The 17,497-nt window shown below is 38.3% G+C and overlaps 1 protein-coding gene across 1 annotated transcript in view; it reads left to right on the top strand.

Annotated features, from left to right (window-relative positions):
- arsib (arylsulfatase family, member Ib) overlaps window positions 1–17,497 on the top strand; it is a 185,173-nt gene that overhangs the window by 53,737 nt on the left and 113,939 nt on the right. The gene's annotated exons all lie outside the window — the stretch shown is intronic.

Genomic DNA, 17,497 nt, shown 5'->3' with positions numbered 1-17,497 from the left:
AGGCTGAAATCTATCTGGGTCTATTTCTGAATGCCAAAAAGCATTTAGATTTGTGCAACTGCTTAAAAAACTTTCGGTCACACTTTATTTTACGGTGTCACTGTTACAGTGTAATTATACATTTAAGTACTAAGTAACAATCATTAATAACATGTACTTACTATAGGGTTGGGGTTAGGATTAGGGTTTGGTTTAGGGTTAGTTGCATGTAATTATGCATAATTAACTGTTATTACAATAATAATTACATGTAGCATGTGTAACAAAGACACCGTAAAATAAAGTGTTACCAAACTTTCATTTTATTTTACGTACCTCTTGATTTCCCCTGCCCTGTAGGAAATAAAAAACTACAAAAAAAACTTGGTAACACTTTACTTGAAGGGGTGTGGACAAGACTGACATGACACCCTCACAATCACGACATGACACGTGTCATGAACATGAAGAAGATTTTATGCACATTTATGACAACTGCCATTAAGTGTCATTTACTCAATTATGTAATTTTTAATGCAAAGATGACATTGTTTGAGATATCTTTGACAACTTGACACATAAACCAATACAACACAACTTGTTCTAAATCATAAACAATAATTATCAAACTTAAGAAACTACCTATAGCTTTGTAGGTTAACATTACATTAAACTGTGATTTAAATGTCATTAAGTGTTGATACTTTATCAAATATTATTAATACTCGGTCAAATAAACATTATGAACTGAAGAATATTCATGATGCTGTTATAAAACGTCAAGCATAAAAATCTTGTAGGTTTACTGAGGAGCCTGCAGGTTCACGCCTTAGAGTAGAGCCATGCGAATTGCAAAAGTGTAAACAAGGCTTCAACTGCCCAAAGCTAAAAAGAAATCAGCAACTGTGTGCTGATTCCACCACTTGCCGCGTCACGTGTGAAAGGGCCTTTAAAGGAAAACACCACAGTTTTTCAATATTTTACTATGTTCTTACCTCAACTTATATGAATGAATACATGCCTATCCTCTTTCAATATGTGCACTTCGTTGCACAGCGTGTCATGAATGTGTTAGCATTTAGCCTAGTCCCATTTATTCCTTAGGATCTAAACAGGGAAGAATTTAGAAACCACCAAACACTTCCATGTTTTCCCCATCCAAATACTGTTATGAGTAGTTAAATGAGTAAGTATGGTGGCACAAAATAAAACGTGATTTTTAAGTGAATAAAAAATGAGAACTATATTGTATGGCGGAAGAGCACTTAGTTTGCAGCACTTTGACTTCTGGCGCAGTAACATCATTACTCCTGTGAAAATGTTACTGCGCGCTGAGGTCGAAATGCTGCAAACTATGTGCTCTTTCTTCATGCATTGAAAAAAGATAGTTATGTATTAATTTGTCTAAGTTGAGGTAAGAACATAGTAAAATATTAAAAATAGTAGTTTTCCTTTAAGTCAAAAGTGTAGGCCTATTTGTCAGCGTTCCACACTCTGTCTCAGTCGTGCAACGTGCAAGTGCAACTGCAACTGCCTGCCAACGTGCAAGTGTGGATTTGAATTTCCTTTCGCGACAGTTATAATAACACAAATCACATCACACCCAATAATTCAATCGCACTTGCTTTTTTCCCACTTCAACATTTCAATTATTGCCCATTAAAAGCTGCACAGATATATTTGCTTACCTGAACTCTGGTGTCTGGTCTGAACTAGTTGATGCATGAAAACAGCACCCTGATTGATTGACTGGCTCAAAGTATTTTGAGTATTTTAAAAATACAAAAATACGCATCTTAAATGTATTTAAATACAAATTACATTTAATTTTTTTTAAAGGGTTTAAAATACAAAATACTATTTTGTATTTCAAATACGTATTTTAAATACATGTATTTGAAATACTGCCCATCCCTGCATATAAGTTAATTGCTGTTATATACTCTCGACTAATATTCAAATCATATGCGGAAAAATGTGTGCATCTTTGAATAACTGTAAGAATACAGTTAATCCTTAAAAATAATTTTTGTCAAAGTTTTGAGAAATAATAATGTTGTGAGGATATATATTGCCATATTGCAGTTGAATACTCTCGTTTATAATATGAATTATATTCACATCAAGCCGCCAGACGGGGTTGCTATAACTCGCATTGTGTAACTATTATCAGAGCGACCCTTGCAGCCTCAAAATCAACACCAATAAAATAGTAGGCTTACAATGACAAACTCACTTATATTAACTCTTTCCCCGCCAGCATTTTTCATGATTTTCAAAAAAGTTTAATGCCTTCCAGAAAATGCTCCTTTTCAAATATATAAACATACAATACATGTATTAAAAATAAAAGAACAGACCCTCTGCTTTTAAACAAAAAAATCTGTTTCATCCTACCTTCCTGTGTTCTGTTTTTATCACCTCTCAAATATGTGTAGGTTTCATCAAAAACACCAAATTTTGAGCAAAAAGCTGAGAAAATTCCATTTTTGTGAAGGACTTTTGATAGAGATCAGATGCAGAGCGATCTTTAAAACCGGATTTTATAAGTTGCGGAATAGCGCCACATGGTGCATAATAGCGGTATTGCAGATTGACGAGATAACTCGTCAATGGCGGGGAAAGAGTTAAACAGTTTGTTTTATTAATAAAACGAATTCGACGGATGCTATCTGCGTTATAACGAATAAATGAAAGACATAATTTTCCATTACTATGAATAGTATTTTTTTTTATTAAAACAGAACAACAATAAATTAGTTAAATGACTCATTTATATTAAACAGAACGTTTAACAAATATTAATAGACAGAAAACATTTACCCATCTTTTAACATAAATAAATCTAAAGTTTTGTAACTAATATTTAATTTGCGGGAGTGCAGCATATCATCCCTCCCCCCCGCACCCGCAAGTGCATCTCTATCATCCCGCCCGCTCCCGCAATGACCATTCAAAATTTGTCCCGTGCCGCACTGTTTTGCATCGGGACCCGCGGGAGTGCAGACCTCTAGCGTGGGGTGCTCGCTTGTTGCACGCCTCGGTTGCCTGCGAACGTCTGGGGCCAGGGTGATGTGGGACACGCTGAATCTGTGAAGGCCATGCAGCGGCTCCTCCTCAGCTTCCCGATCGCTTTCATGCTGGGGATGGCGTCTCCGTTCACCCGTTCAAGGTCCGTGAAGCTGCATCGCGTGGGGTGCTCGCTTGTTGCACGCCTCAGTCGCTTGTGGACGTCCGGAGCCAGGGTGAAGTGGGCGCTGTACCTCGCGTTGGATCTGCTAAAACCGGGTATCAACTCCTCCACAGCTTCCCGCTCAGGTGAGGACAGGCCAGAAAAGCATATATCAGATGAATCCGCCATTAGATCGGAAAATGCTAGCTTCAGCCGACACCGTTTGTTGATGCTAGTGGGCTATATGCTAACACTGGGTGCTTATTAGTGATAAATCGTTTCACGTGGTAGTACTGCTCAATAATCGTCATGGTAAAGTATTCTTAGGATAAACTAATAAGTTATATTATATAAATAGCAATAAGATAGTAAGAAAAAAGGATTTAGGTGATGAACTCGACAGAGCTCCGATGCACGATGCATGATCTGTGTAGCAGCTCAGGTAGCACGTCTGCTCAGGACGTATATTAAGAGGCTGGTCCCCATTATAGAAAATCAGGCAGCGTGGGAAATGCTTCAGTTTTGCTACCAGCCGCCCCGATTCAACGCAGTGTTACCTACCATAGTGGGCGCTGGGCAGGATCTAATAATGGAACAAGAAGTTGAAACCCATAGAATATGTACCTCCTCACGACAGGGAGTCAGGGTTTTACAGAGTTATTTCATAGTTCCAAAGAAAGATGGGGGCTATATCCTATCTTAGATCTGCATCATCTAAATTGGTATGTTGCAAAATTAAAGTTCAAGATGTTAACTCATTCACCGCCAGCCTTTTTGAGAAAAGTTGCCCACCTGCATTTTTGTGATTTTAACAAAATTTTCACAAAATTCCTTGCAGGAAAAAATATTTTCTATAAATATATAAACATACAATTATTTCAAATTAAAGAACACACCCTCTGCTTTCAAACAAACAATAAACAAACAAACAAACAAACAAAATTGGGGAAAAACGTTTCATTATATATTTACTTTTTCTACTTAATTAAACCACTGAAATATGGATATTTCTCTTCAAAAATACATTTTGAGCAAAAAGCTTAAAAAAATGGCGTTTTTGTAAAGTAATTTATGTTAGAGATCAGACTCAGAATTACTATCAAACATAAAGGCAGTTAAAATAAATCATTAAATCTTTTTAACTTCCGTTTTTGATGAATTCAGTTTGCGGATAAAAGCGGTATTACACTTTCACTTTGAAATTCGTCCAGAAAGGCATATTTATTAGTTAAATATGAACTCATAAATGACGCGATAACTCGGCAATGGCGGTGAACGAGTTAACTGTGATACAACACACCAGGGGCGTTACTAGGCCCTTTTAAAATTCTGCCCAGCCCCCCTAAAAAAATATTTGATTCCTTTGTGATCGCTTCAGTCAGTTCCCTATAAAAACTCTTTAGAAAAGGCGACATGCTGCGTCAAGTTTCGGCTCCTCCCCTATCTGAGTCAGCATGGATTTAGCGCATTTTTAAATCCGCAGGGGGGCCGAGCAGAGCGAACATCAGGTGCAAAAATGCCACGACATGACCTACGGCGGCAACCCACTGCCTTTTTGGTTTATCTAACAAATATGCAGCGCAAAGGAGAAGCAGAGAGAGAGACAGACGCAGCGAGATGTTGCAAAATCACAGAAATATTTGTCAAGAAAGGAGCAGGTCAGTCAAGTTAACATTAAAAGCACACATCTATATATTGCTGATTAACGTTACATGTACAGTGTCCATATTAGGACATCCTCAGACCTCAGCGTCAGTACTCAGGCATCAGATGAAAAGGCATCGCGCTTCAGACTTAAAAGCATCAGTTCTCAGAAAAACATGGTCTCGTACATTAGACATCGGGCAATACGGCCTCGGACTAAACGGCATCAGGTGAAACGGCATCAGGTGAACTGGCATTAGGTCTCGCACAACAAGACATCGGACAAAACAGCGTCAGACTTAAAAGCATCAGGTCTCACTATCAGGATCAGACGAAGCGGCCTCAGAGGAAACGGCCTCAGGCTGAAAGGCTTCAGATGACTTTTCGCGTAACCCCAAACTTCCACCAGCACTTTTAACAGCGAACGGAGACGGCTAAAGATGTAAGGTAAGGCGTCTTTGATATCGTTTATTTTTATTTTATTTTACTGTTTTTATTGATCGTTGCAATCTCTTAAGTGTACAACGTGTTGCATGACCAAACATTTATAACACCAATAGCTAAAATAAATGTAATTAGCATGCGTTAATGCTTGCTGTGCTTAACATCTCTCTCTTTCTCTCTCTCTCTCTCTCTCTGTGTGTGTTAACGAAGAATGGATTCACATAGAAGTATCCTACAATTAACGTTTTAAGCTGGCTAGAACACTTACAACTACACACATTGCTGTTTTTAATCTTAGTACTGTGGTTTTCTGTTAACGCAGCTATCTAGAACTTTGATTTATTTACATTTTATATTCATGGATTAAAGTTCTCCGTCATAGCGACGGATTTCCGTCGATTGCAGCGAGTCTACGACGGATTTCCGTCATTTGCAAAATTATTAAATTAACGTTTCATAAAGACGCAGTGTATTTACCTTGTTAAATGGAATGTGATCAAAGCCTGGAGTGGAGCGAAATCACGTTCCTCTCTCCACTGTAAGCGTTCTGTAATCACCACGCAACGGCGGATCCACTCCGGGTTTTCTGGCTGCATCACGTTAAGCTGAGGTAAAACTTTATTTCTGCTAGCATGGACATACTTGTAATGCAGAAAGGATCCGATGTTTTGGACATCGATAAAGGTGTATAAGACCAATGGAGATTAACTTGGCTTAGTGAAATGAGGAAGATTGGCAAGCCTTTCAGTTCGTGGGCTAAGAAAATCAAACAACCAGGTAATTTACGTGTCTTTGCACAGTAAGCATAGGGTCCTGTATTTTGGGGGTAATTGATTTGTCTCGTCCGTGATCGTTTTTGACTGCTCCGCTGATCTAACCAGTGGCTGATACAACGAGTTTGTTAAACTCATGGGTAAACTTCACATGGCGCCACAAGAACCAAGAGGCAGTCAGATGACATCAGAGTCCCGTGAGAGTGAACCGAGAACTCATTAGACGAGACTGCTTCCGAAATGCTCTCGCAGTACTTTGATGTCATCCACCTGTCAGTTCTTGCAGTTGCATGTGCGGTCAGGAAATCTTGACGTTTGTACATGTATCCGCATTCAAAAACAAGTGATTTTAAATTGAAACAATAACAACAGTGTTAAATGTGCGCACTGTTTCTGTATGAGGGGAATAAGCAAGTCGTGCATTCGCTTCTCTTTGAGCTTGTGAGTACTTTTGCCGCTTTATTGGCCTTAAATACACATAAGGTTATGCGTCAAAAATCCCGTGCGTCAAAAATCCCAAGTATCCTCAAACACGACCATTTAGGGCTTAGGAGAAAAGTAAACAGCAGAAAAAAGGGTAAGTTACCTTTTTTTTGCTTATATCTGTCACTAATGTTAATCAAACAATTAATATCTCACTGCTCTTGACTAAATTAATTTATACCTTTACTAAGATATATACATTATTGTTTTTTATCCTTATTTTATCACTGACTGTTTATCCTTAGAGACCTTGAATTTTGTTTTTGTGTAATATACGCACGTTGCGCACAATGCGTTGTTTTAAGTGCATAACATTGCGCCTAAAATAGCACCTCAGCTCTGCCTCTATTGTAAAATAATAATTTGTTGATAAAGGGTACAGTCATTTAATGTACAACTGTCACTATGATTACAGGCATCCTGTGTGAATTGTACACAAGTTTTATTCGAGTTGCTCGTTCAGGGTTTATATTCACACATACTGTATTAGAGCTGTGACTGTAAGCTGTTGTGTGAGCAGAACAGACCCTGGATTATTCGTTTATGTGCACTGAATAATATGATATAAACATTTCTATACCACTTTTTAAAAAAGTTGTATTGTTCACATTATTAAATGTATTATATAACATGAACAAACTATGAAAAATATAGAGTATATAAGCATTTATTAATTCATGTTTATGTCCTTAAAGTAATTGATGTTAGTTCATGGTGCATTAACTAATGTTAACAGTTTCAACCTTGATTTAAAAAAATGTATAAGTAAATGCCAAAATTAATAAGATTTACAATTAATAAATAATTAAGATTCATTAAAGGTGGTGATATTCATATTTCTTATAGTGAGTTATTTAGCTGTTTCACCTTAATCTAAAATGTCCTGCAAACTACATCTTACAGAATAAATTTTTTTTGTCTGTCACAAGTAGATTAACATGACCGGATAACGTTTTTAACCCTTAGTGCAGGAGTCACAAGTGTTTTGTTTTAGACAGATATTAAAGGTAATGGTTCAATTAAAGGACTGTGTTAAAAGTAAAGCTGTAAATTAACAAACTATTAATAAACCTATCACATGTTGTAATTAAGTGTTAACACTGTTTATTCACAAAAAAACATATGGTATTAATGGCAAAAAAATCTCCCCTTAGAATGCTATTGGTGTCACCTATTTACAAGGAATATGACTTGGCCTGAAAAAAAATTCAGTCAGAAGAATTTTTTTCACTTTAATCCATGTATATTAAACGTAAACATTAATGATTGTAATGTGTCAGTTTATAAAATGAATACAAAGTCACTTAAAGGGCCTTGACTTAAGTAGATGAAATGATAAAATTCCCAATGGCTGTAAACAGAGAGAAATATTCTCTATTCTTTGTGCATCTGGATTCAAAATCAGGTGATTTTTAAATTGTTGTACAGTATGCTACTGTTACTGATAATATTGTTCATAATGTAAAAAATACAATGAAACTTTGCAGTTAACATGTTTGCTTTTGCCTAGCTTCTGTGGTATTTTAAACAATTTACATTTTCATCTTTTATCAGTGAAAGGCATTTAAATTTAAGAAGATTAATTAAATCCCTTGGTTTAAGGCGGAGGAGTTATGACAGGCCCCTTGATGAAATACGTCAAGCTATAATGGTTTGTTATGAAATAACTTTGCTTATAATATAATGGAATTGTAATAAATGTACAATTTTATTTTTATATGAATGCGTCTGATGCAAAATTGTAATCATTTACAGAGTGAGTTGAAACACTTGTCACCTTGGCAGGGCATCCGTGCCATGCACAAACGAGTACGTGATGTCAGAGCAATCCAGCCTTGCTACAGGTACTTTAACACTATCATTCAATTTACCCTATAAAGGTTCTTATTGCCCATACTTATAATGTTCCTTTGTCTGTTTATTTCTAGGAACGATGTAGGTGTAATAATGGGAGAGCTTGATGCCAGTGGTCTAATTAGAAGATGTCCTGGGAAAAAAAAATTGAACGAAGGAACTACTTTAGTCGTGGACCAAATTATACTTGGCACATTGATGGTAAGTACTATTAACAGGGTAACCTTTAAAAAATCATTATTTATCCATCCTTTTGTTGTAAGCCTCATATAAAACCTGCTTGGGCACCATTCACTTCATTGTATGAAAAATATTTTATTGTTGAACACAAAAAGTTGCCAAGACATTTCAAAGACATACTAAACAAAGTAAAAATTGCCAGAATTTTCATTTTTTGACAGAACTATATATGTTTTTGAATCTTGATGTTTTGTCTCAAAAATAGATTTTTGTATTATACATCGATGGTGATACATCTTTTATAATTGGTTGCAGGAAATGACAAATTGAAATTCTTTGGAATATGGGTGCATCTTGGTATTGATGGGTATGTAACTTGTACAGTACATACATTAGAATTAATTAGGCTTTTATTCTCAATATTTTGCACTGAGATCTAAAGATTTGATTTATTGTTTTGCAGTTTTGTATTGTTAAAGCAATTTTGTGCTTTAAAGTTGTATGTCTTAATAGATTTTCTAGGAAAATGATTTGGCTTAAGGTTGGCACCACTAACTGACAGCATAGCTTCATTTCAAGGTACTTCTATGATGCTGTTTGGGAACACAACGGTATGTATTTTTGGCTGCTTGCATGACAAAATTGTGTATATACACTTTATACAGTTGTGTGAAAAAGCTAAGATGCCCCATTAAATATTAAGTTTTTGTTAAGAATGTCAACATGTTATTTTTTAATCTTGTTTTAATGTGTACCTATTAGAAGAAAGTGATGTACCGTAATTGCATACGAACAACAAAAAATTAACTTTTTTTCACTTATTAAACAATCAATCAAAAACGAGTATTTCAACAAGGTAGTAAGTTACCCATTGGTAACTTAAGCTGTTTTAAAGGAATATTCCATTTTCTTAAAGGAACACGCCCACATTTTGGGAATTTAGCTTATTCACCGTATCCCCCAGAGTTAGATAAGTCCATACATACCTCTCTCATCTCCGTGCGTGCTGTAACTCTGTCTGACGCAGCCCCCGCTAGCTTAGCTTAGCACAAAGACTGGAAATGCATGGCTCCAGCTAGTATACTGCTCCCAATAAGTGACAAAATAACGCGATCATTTTCCTATTTATGTGTTGTGATTTGTATTGTCAAACCGTGTACAAATAACAAGGTGATATGAGACACAGCGATCTTTTAACAGTATACATACTGAGAACTATATTCTCTGAAGACGAAGCACTGCCGCATGGGCGGAGTGATCTGCTCGCAGCACACGAGAAGCCCCTGGTGAGGAGCAGAGAATTCGGTCAGAGTTGTGCAAATCACTCCGCCCATGCGGCAGTGCTTCGTCTTCAGAGAATATAGTTCTCAGTATGTATACTGTTAAAAGATCGCTGTGTCTCATATCACCTTGTTATTTGTACACGGTTTGACTATACAAATCACAACACATAAATAGGAAAATGATCGCGTTATTTTGTCACTTATTGGGAGCAGTATACTAGCTGGAGCCATGCATTTCCAGTCTTTGTGCTAAGCTAAGCTAGCGGGGGCTGCGTCAGACAGAGTTACAGCACGCACGGAGATGAGAGAGGTATGTATGGACTTATCTAACTCTGGGGGATACGGTGAATAAGCTAAATTCCCAAAATGTGGGCGTGTTCCTTTAAAAGAAAAATCCAGATAATTTACTCACCACCATGTCTTCCAAAATATTGATGTCTTTCTTTGTTCAGTCGAGAAGAAATTATGTTTTTTGAAGAAAACATTGCAGAATTTTTCTCATTTTAATGGACTTTATTAAAACCCAACATTTAATACTTAATTCAACACTTAACAGTTTTTTTCAACGGAGTTTCAAAGGACTATAAACAATCCCAAACGAGGCATAAGGGTCTTATCTAGCGAAACGATTGTCATTTTTGACAAGAAAAATAACAAATATACACTTTCAAAGCACAACTTCTCGTCGTGTAGATCCGGTCGTGATGCGCCAGCTGACCCCACTACGTCACCGCAATACGTCATCACGTCAAGAGGTCACAGTGGACGAACGCGAATCTCCGCCCCAGTGTTTACATGTGTTGAGAAAGAGGACCGTTCCTACGTTGTTGTATGTAAACTGATACTAATTAATGTCTTTGTGGCAGTTTATTGTTTAAAATGGTCCGCAAATGTGCATTTTAGATATGTAACACGTGACCTCCCTACGTCATTACGCATTTACGTTAGATCGCGCTGGACTGGACCTTGACGAAAAGTTGTGGTTCAAAAGCATATATTTTTCATTCTTCCTGTCAAAAATGACAATCGTCTCGCCAGACAAGACCCTTATGCCTCGTTTGGGATCGTTTATAGTCCTTTGAAACTCAGCCGAAAAAAACCGTTAAGTGTTGAGTCAAGCACCAAATGCTGGGTTCCACCAAAGTCCACCAAAACTAGAAAAATTCTGCAATGTTTTCCCCAAAAAACACAATTTCTTCTCGACTGAACAAAGAAAGACATCAACATTTTGGATGACATGGTGGTGAGTAAATTATCTGGATTTTTATTTTAAGAAAATGGACTAATCCTTTAAGTACAAATAAATGTGGGGGTGTCCTTACTGTTTCCTCACAAGAAATTGGATTTTTGGAAATTCTGGATTTTTTTTCAAATTTACAGAACATTTTTTTATACTTTTCTTTAGTTTTTGCTTAGTTTTATTACTTTATTATCCCAATATTGTTAATATATAGATGAAATGTCCATAACAGGGTTTCATGGGGAGTTTTTCACATGACTGTATTAAATGCTTTAAAATAATAATTTTGATTCTAGGTTGTCCAAGATTTATTCGGGCAGACAGAGGAAAGGAAAACCTTACTTACAGATGCAAGTGGCATTTCACTTCAGGCAGGCTAGTGATCACGGACGAGACTCTTTCAGAATGGGCAAATCAGTACACAATCAGGCATGTAATTGTTGTTGCTTAATTACTGCATAATTTAATTAAACATTAGTTTAAAATGTTTTTGGAGTATGTGCTGTGCAGACAAACCTGTATTATACAAGAAAGTTTAAAGCAAAAATAGCCAACATATAATGATTTAATTGGAAGTAACTCAATTGCTTTTGCATTTCTTTTGTTATTCTAAATATCATCTATTTTAAATATTAATATTTTGTGCCCAATTATTAACTTATGCAATAAGTAGTTATTTAAAGCAGTGGTTCTCAATTCCAGTCCTTGGGACCCCCCTCCCAGAATGTTTTAGATGTCTCCTATATAAAACACCTGGTTGGTGTATTATTGTATTGTTCTTATTTTTTCCTCATTAGAGAGCTTAATTCTTCAACAGCATCTTGAAGAAAACCTGGATCAAAAAATGGCAGGTGACATTTGAGGTCAGGATTTTATTTTCTTTAGTCAGACGTTCCAAATTGCAGATAAATGTTGATTAATTACAATAGTGATGGCAGTTTTATGCACTTTTATTTTAGACTATGGTGGAATCAGGGATCCTTGATTTGGACAATCCAGTACATATGTTAGTTAAGGCTGGTTGTTTACTGCAGATTAAATGAACTTGTAGTCAAATGAAATAACCAGATGATGTTGACCAACAGAAATTGCCTGCAATACACACACCTTCCCCATCTCCAGAAAGAGCTGACCACAGAACAAAGACTATGGAACACTCACGACATTCGCAAGCAGCGGAATGTTGCAGGTCCATTCGGAAAGCCAGACATTTTGTTCACTTTACCCCCTCAAGGTACAGTAAGTCTCAAATTTATATAAATTCAAATGGTTATAAAGCAGTAGCCTATTTCTAAATACATCTTACTCTCTTCAATGTAGGTTTTGCTGATATGCTCTGCAAAGTGTATGATGACCTTCTGCAATATGCAGAACAACTTGTGTGTGCCACACATGAGCCTTTGTTGGTGGCGAATGAAACATTCAGAACAATAGCAGAGGCCATTCTTAGAGACGCAAACTTCCCATTATCTCCAGATGGGTCTCTAGCAGCTTACCTTATGCTGGTGGAGAAATTCATCACATGCATTGAAAGAAGAGACATTCACATACCATCCACATATGCAGAAGCAAATACTATATATGAGCTACTGGCTAATGACACCTTCTAGTTGTTTCAATTATTTAATGTTTTATAGCGATTTTAATTTTAAGCATTAAAAATGTGTAGAGGTGCTTATTGAATAAAAATGTCCAAACAAGAAATCCAACAAGACTTATCTTTAATCTTTACTGATCTGAGCTACTTGCTCATTGAAACTGCAAAACGCAGCAAATATTCAAACATGTCAGTAGCAATATGGAACATTCTGACAGATGGATAAATAACACAGCAGTAGGCCAAAAACTGAACTACTAACACACTTCCAAGGTCACGACAGTTAGTTACATTCACCACGTGTAACCATAACGACTCAGATAATCTGGCCCTTCAACTTTTTTTAGAGAGAGAACAACTGATGAAGCTTCAGGTCTTGATGCTGGGTCATAGTGTAGCATCATGGAAATGAAACTGTATTTTTCACACAGATGTTCAAGAGCATGTGGCTGTGCATTTTTGGTCATTAGGCCAGACAACTGCTTTTGTTTTTTTTACTGTCCAGGGCTTTAACTTTGTGAAAAGTTCAAGGTATGTTGCTCCCAAAGACCAAATGTCAGAGCTTCTAGAAGCCTCTTCAAACTCAATAGCCGCTTTTGCACTATCGGGCCTGTGCGAGCCAGGGCTTCAAACGGGCCTCACGGAGCCAATAGCCTTAGACCTCCAGCTGTGTAGCCAAAATCACGACGCGTTTGCATTGTCAAGCCAATAGCGCCGCAGCGCTTCAGAAAACCCCGCCCTTAATACGCCTACCTGGATGTAACTTCACACAACTCCGCCTGTTTTACCGTGAGGAAGTCACTTCAATCTGACAGGAGACGGGAGTGAGATCGCATCATCATACAACAAACATAAAGAACATAACTGAGGCGGCTGTTTGCACGGTGGAAGCCAAGATGAGAAGATAGAGATGTTTGCTCCATCCGCGGTGTTACTCTTGAAGTTTATGTTGGCTGCACACGAGCGATCTCACAACAAGACAATTTCAGATCAATAAGCAATAGTAAACTTTATGAAGTAGGATAATTACAAATAAAGCGTTCATCTACCTAATGTGCCATTAAACACAATATTTTAAAGAATATAACGAGTCCTAGTTTTACATTTATGTAAAATAATATTATTTTAAAATACAGGTATGCACGTGTGTCTAAATACGTTAAGTTTGTAATTATAGTTCTATGGCGATGTAATCATACTTACACATTATAAGATATCTTTGATATCTTTAATCATGAAAACGTTAATAGTTGAGCATCACATGAAACACAAGGTAACTGTCTAATAGCTATTTCAATAATGTGTCAATCAATAAATACTTTTGTCTATAAAGAACTGCCTCGAATAGCTGAATAGGACTGAAAATCACTTTACTTGCATCTCAAAAATCAAAACGTTTGAGAAATCATTAGAAAATTTACTCGTTAAGAATCAACTCTGAATATACACAAGTATTTAAAAAGCTATGTTAACAGTGGTTAAGTTAATGATGGTTATATTTACCATTTGTTGCATCTTACCATTTCTGTGTTTCAGATGTGATCCTTATTAAGCAATCATTTTCAATAAACTGACAAGCAGCCGTAGTAATAATAGCGCAGTACTTTATTTACATATGAAGTTTATATCAGTGCACAAACAGTGTATTTAAAGACATCTCCTCCGGACGGATTTTAACATCCATGGCTCCTGTCGTCTCATCATCATCATCTTCGTTTCATCTCCTGCTCTTGCATTTGTTGCTGTGTCATCTCTCATATACAAAATAAAAACTCCTGGATGACAAACTGAAAGCTTTACGTTGGCATTTTTTCTGTAAAACGTACACAAAAGAATAAAGCAGCACGTGTGATGTTTTGTATAAAGGGTTTGTAAATACACATACAGTATACCCACATATAAAGTTTGCTACATTCATATAAGAGTTAAATTAATCTCCAAAATACCATAAAGCATGGCTATGACTAATATAATAAAACCATGGTTACTTTTTCTAAGGGCTGACTAAAAATTCAACAGAGATGACAATATAACACAAAACACACAATAAACACCCATGTAAGACATTTATGCAATCGTTATTTGTATTGTATTTTAAGTGTTTTGTATGCAAACGTTATGTAGCATGTTAACTCACCGACTGTAGATACCATCGTGACTTGAGTGATCGCTTCTTTAATACATGGACGATGAAATGATGATCCAACACACATCTTTAATTTCTCAGCACTGTTGCACTTTAAACACTTTGTTCTGTGCCCGAAACTTTATAAACTTCTCCCGAACCGGTAGCGGTGTGCGCCGGATCCTTAGCATGGCGAGTTCGGCATTGTAAAGCGTCTTTGTTTTTTACATATGCAGATCATTTTCTTCAGTCCGAAGTACAAACATAGCAGGCATCTTCCGTTAAACAGTAAATTACTGGTGATCCCGATTATTTTTAAAGTTTTAAATCTGCAGACAGATGGATGCGCATCTTGCCAGAGACTCAGATAAACTCCGCCTTTGACCTTTACCACTCCCCTAGCCCCGAGAAGCCCGCTCTGGCCCAAGGAATTCGGCGGGCCAGAAAAGCCGGGCCTTAAGCCCCAACGAAGCACCAGTGAAGCACGATCATGCCCCGGAAGTGACAATGCAAACGCCACAGGCCTCGGCAGGCACTCGCACGCCCGCTTGAAGCCCGATAGTGCAAACACGGCTAATAAGGCACTCTGGAGCCATGTAAAGAAAAGTTCCACCCATTGGTCCTAACCTGCCTCCGGTAATTCTTCTTCCTTGTCGTAGTACAACAGTGTCCCTTATGTTGGCTAGTCCCCAGTCAGTAAGTACAGCTTTTTTAGAGAATCTGTCAATCTGTTGACAATTAAAAAGAAAAGTTCAATTATACAGATGTATAATATAAAAGATAACACTTTACAAAAAGGTTGTATTTGTCACACAGTTCGGAGCGGACCCGAGATAGCTAAAGGGTCACGCCCCTTCCTAGTTTCCACCTCGAGGAGGTTCCCAAAGCCACCCCAATGACCAGACAGACAGAGTGAACTACGTTTAAAACAAATCTTTATTTAAATATTTAAAAGTAAAGGGGACGGGGGAAAGGCAAATTAAAAGTACTCTCTTCCTTCTTGCTCCCAGGACTGAACTCTGCAGGAAGCAGAGGGTGGGGCTCCTGTCTAGGCTCTCTGCTAGCCGTGGCGCCCTCCGCTTCTCCTGGAGGCAGAACAAAGGAAATGCAATGAGTACTTGATTCAATGGTTCTCAGCTTCTTGCCAGCTAAGCTCGTGTAGATCGTATCTAAGATGGTGTTTGCTTTTCTCGCCCTTAGGATTCTCTTCCAGATCGTGTTGGAACAGGGGTCGAAGATCTGCGTTCCAGGTGCTCTCGTCCTTCTTCGAAGTCGTACTGCAGATAGAGGTAGGTAGGCACCACAAAGGTAAGTTCGTCCTACGCTGGGGCTCTTCGTTCCTCCCCACAGGCGTACTGAAAGCAGAGGTGGGTTATACTTCACAAACCTACGTGGTACACAGACTGGAGCTTCCCGTTTCTCCTCACAGGTATGCTGAAAGCAGAGGTAAGTTGCACTTCCTAGCTGTAAGTGTTACACAGACTGGGGTGTTTCCGTTTCTCTCCACAGGCGTGCTGAAAGCAGAGGTAAGTTATACTTCACAGGCACACGTGATACACAGACTGGGGCTTTTCGTGTCTCTTCGCAGGCGTGCTGAAAGCAAAGGTAAGTTATATCTCATAGGCATACGTGATACACAGACTGGGGGCTTTTCGTGTCTCTTCGCAGGCGGGCTGAAAGCAGAGGCAAGTTATCTTCATAGGCATACGTAATACACAGACTGGGCTTCTCGTGTCTCTTCGCAGGCGGGCTGAAAGCAAAGGTAAGTTATATCTCATAGGCATACGTGATACACAGACTGGGGCTTTTCGTGTCTCTTCGCAGGCGTGCTGAAAGCAAAGGTAAGTTATATCTCATAGGCATACGTGATACACAGACTGGGGGCTTTTCGTGTCTCTTCGCAGGCGGGCTGAAAGCAAAGGTAAGTCACACTTCATATGACATATGTTGATATCATACCTCACCCAACGCTTCTCCCGGGGGCGGTGGACTTACAGGGCCATGGCAGACAGGGCATGCGAGGCCGAACGCTTCCCTAGCTCTCCCTCTCTCTTTTCTGATTCCAGGGATGCTGAGCAGGGGCGAACTTTCTGAAGAGGCTCCGCACACAGGTGGTTAATATGAAAGGCTGCCCACAACAATGGCCTTCGGCCCAAACAGTAAATACTCGTAAGTTACTCACTCAGATACACAATGTGTTTCACCACCGCCCTCTCTCAGGATCGGCGATGGTTCAACTGGTCACACTGGAGATACTGGTAATTGTTTCCCTTCACTTGCACTGGGCTATACTCGACGTGTTGTTGCTCTCACACGGGGTCTCTGGGCTAGGGCAGCCTCTATCTCTAAAAGCACAGCACTGCACTGCAAGCTTTAGTGTACATACACAGAATAAAAATCAAGACTCACCCACAGCATCGCACACACACACTTCGTGAACTAAGGATATGGCCTGCTAGGTCCCAGGTTTCTCGTGCGGCTCGTCGGGCGTGGTCTCCAGCACAAAGAGAAAGGTGGTTAAGATTTATCGGTGGATCTCTTGTCCGTTTTCACCATGCGACCATCAGCTCACCCACACTTCTTTCTCCGGTGGGGCCGAAACTATATAATGACATTCACAACACACGCCAAACAGTTCCTCCTTCTCAATGTTTGTATGATACTCCAACGTTACTCACGTGTCAGCATATCAGTGAATCCATACTGCTTATCCTCCTTTACCC

Source organism: Misgurnus anguillicaudatus, chromosome 9 (genome assembly GCF_027580225.2).
Source record: "Misgurnus anguillicaudatus chromosome 9, ASM2758022v2, whole genome shotgun sequence".
In the NCBI taxonomy this organism is placed as follows: domain Eukaryota; kingdom Metazoa; phylum Chordata; class Actinopteri; order Cypriniformes; family Cobitidae; genus Misgurnus; species Misgurnus anguillicaudatus.
This window is presented reverse-complemented; position numbering and strand designations above follow the sequence as displayed.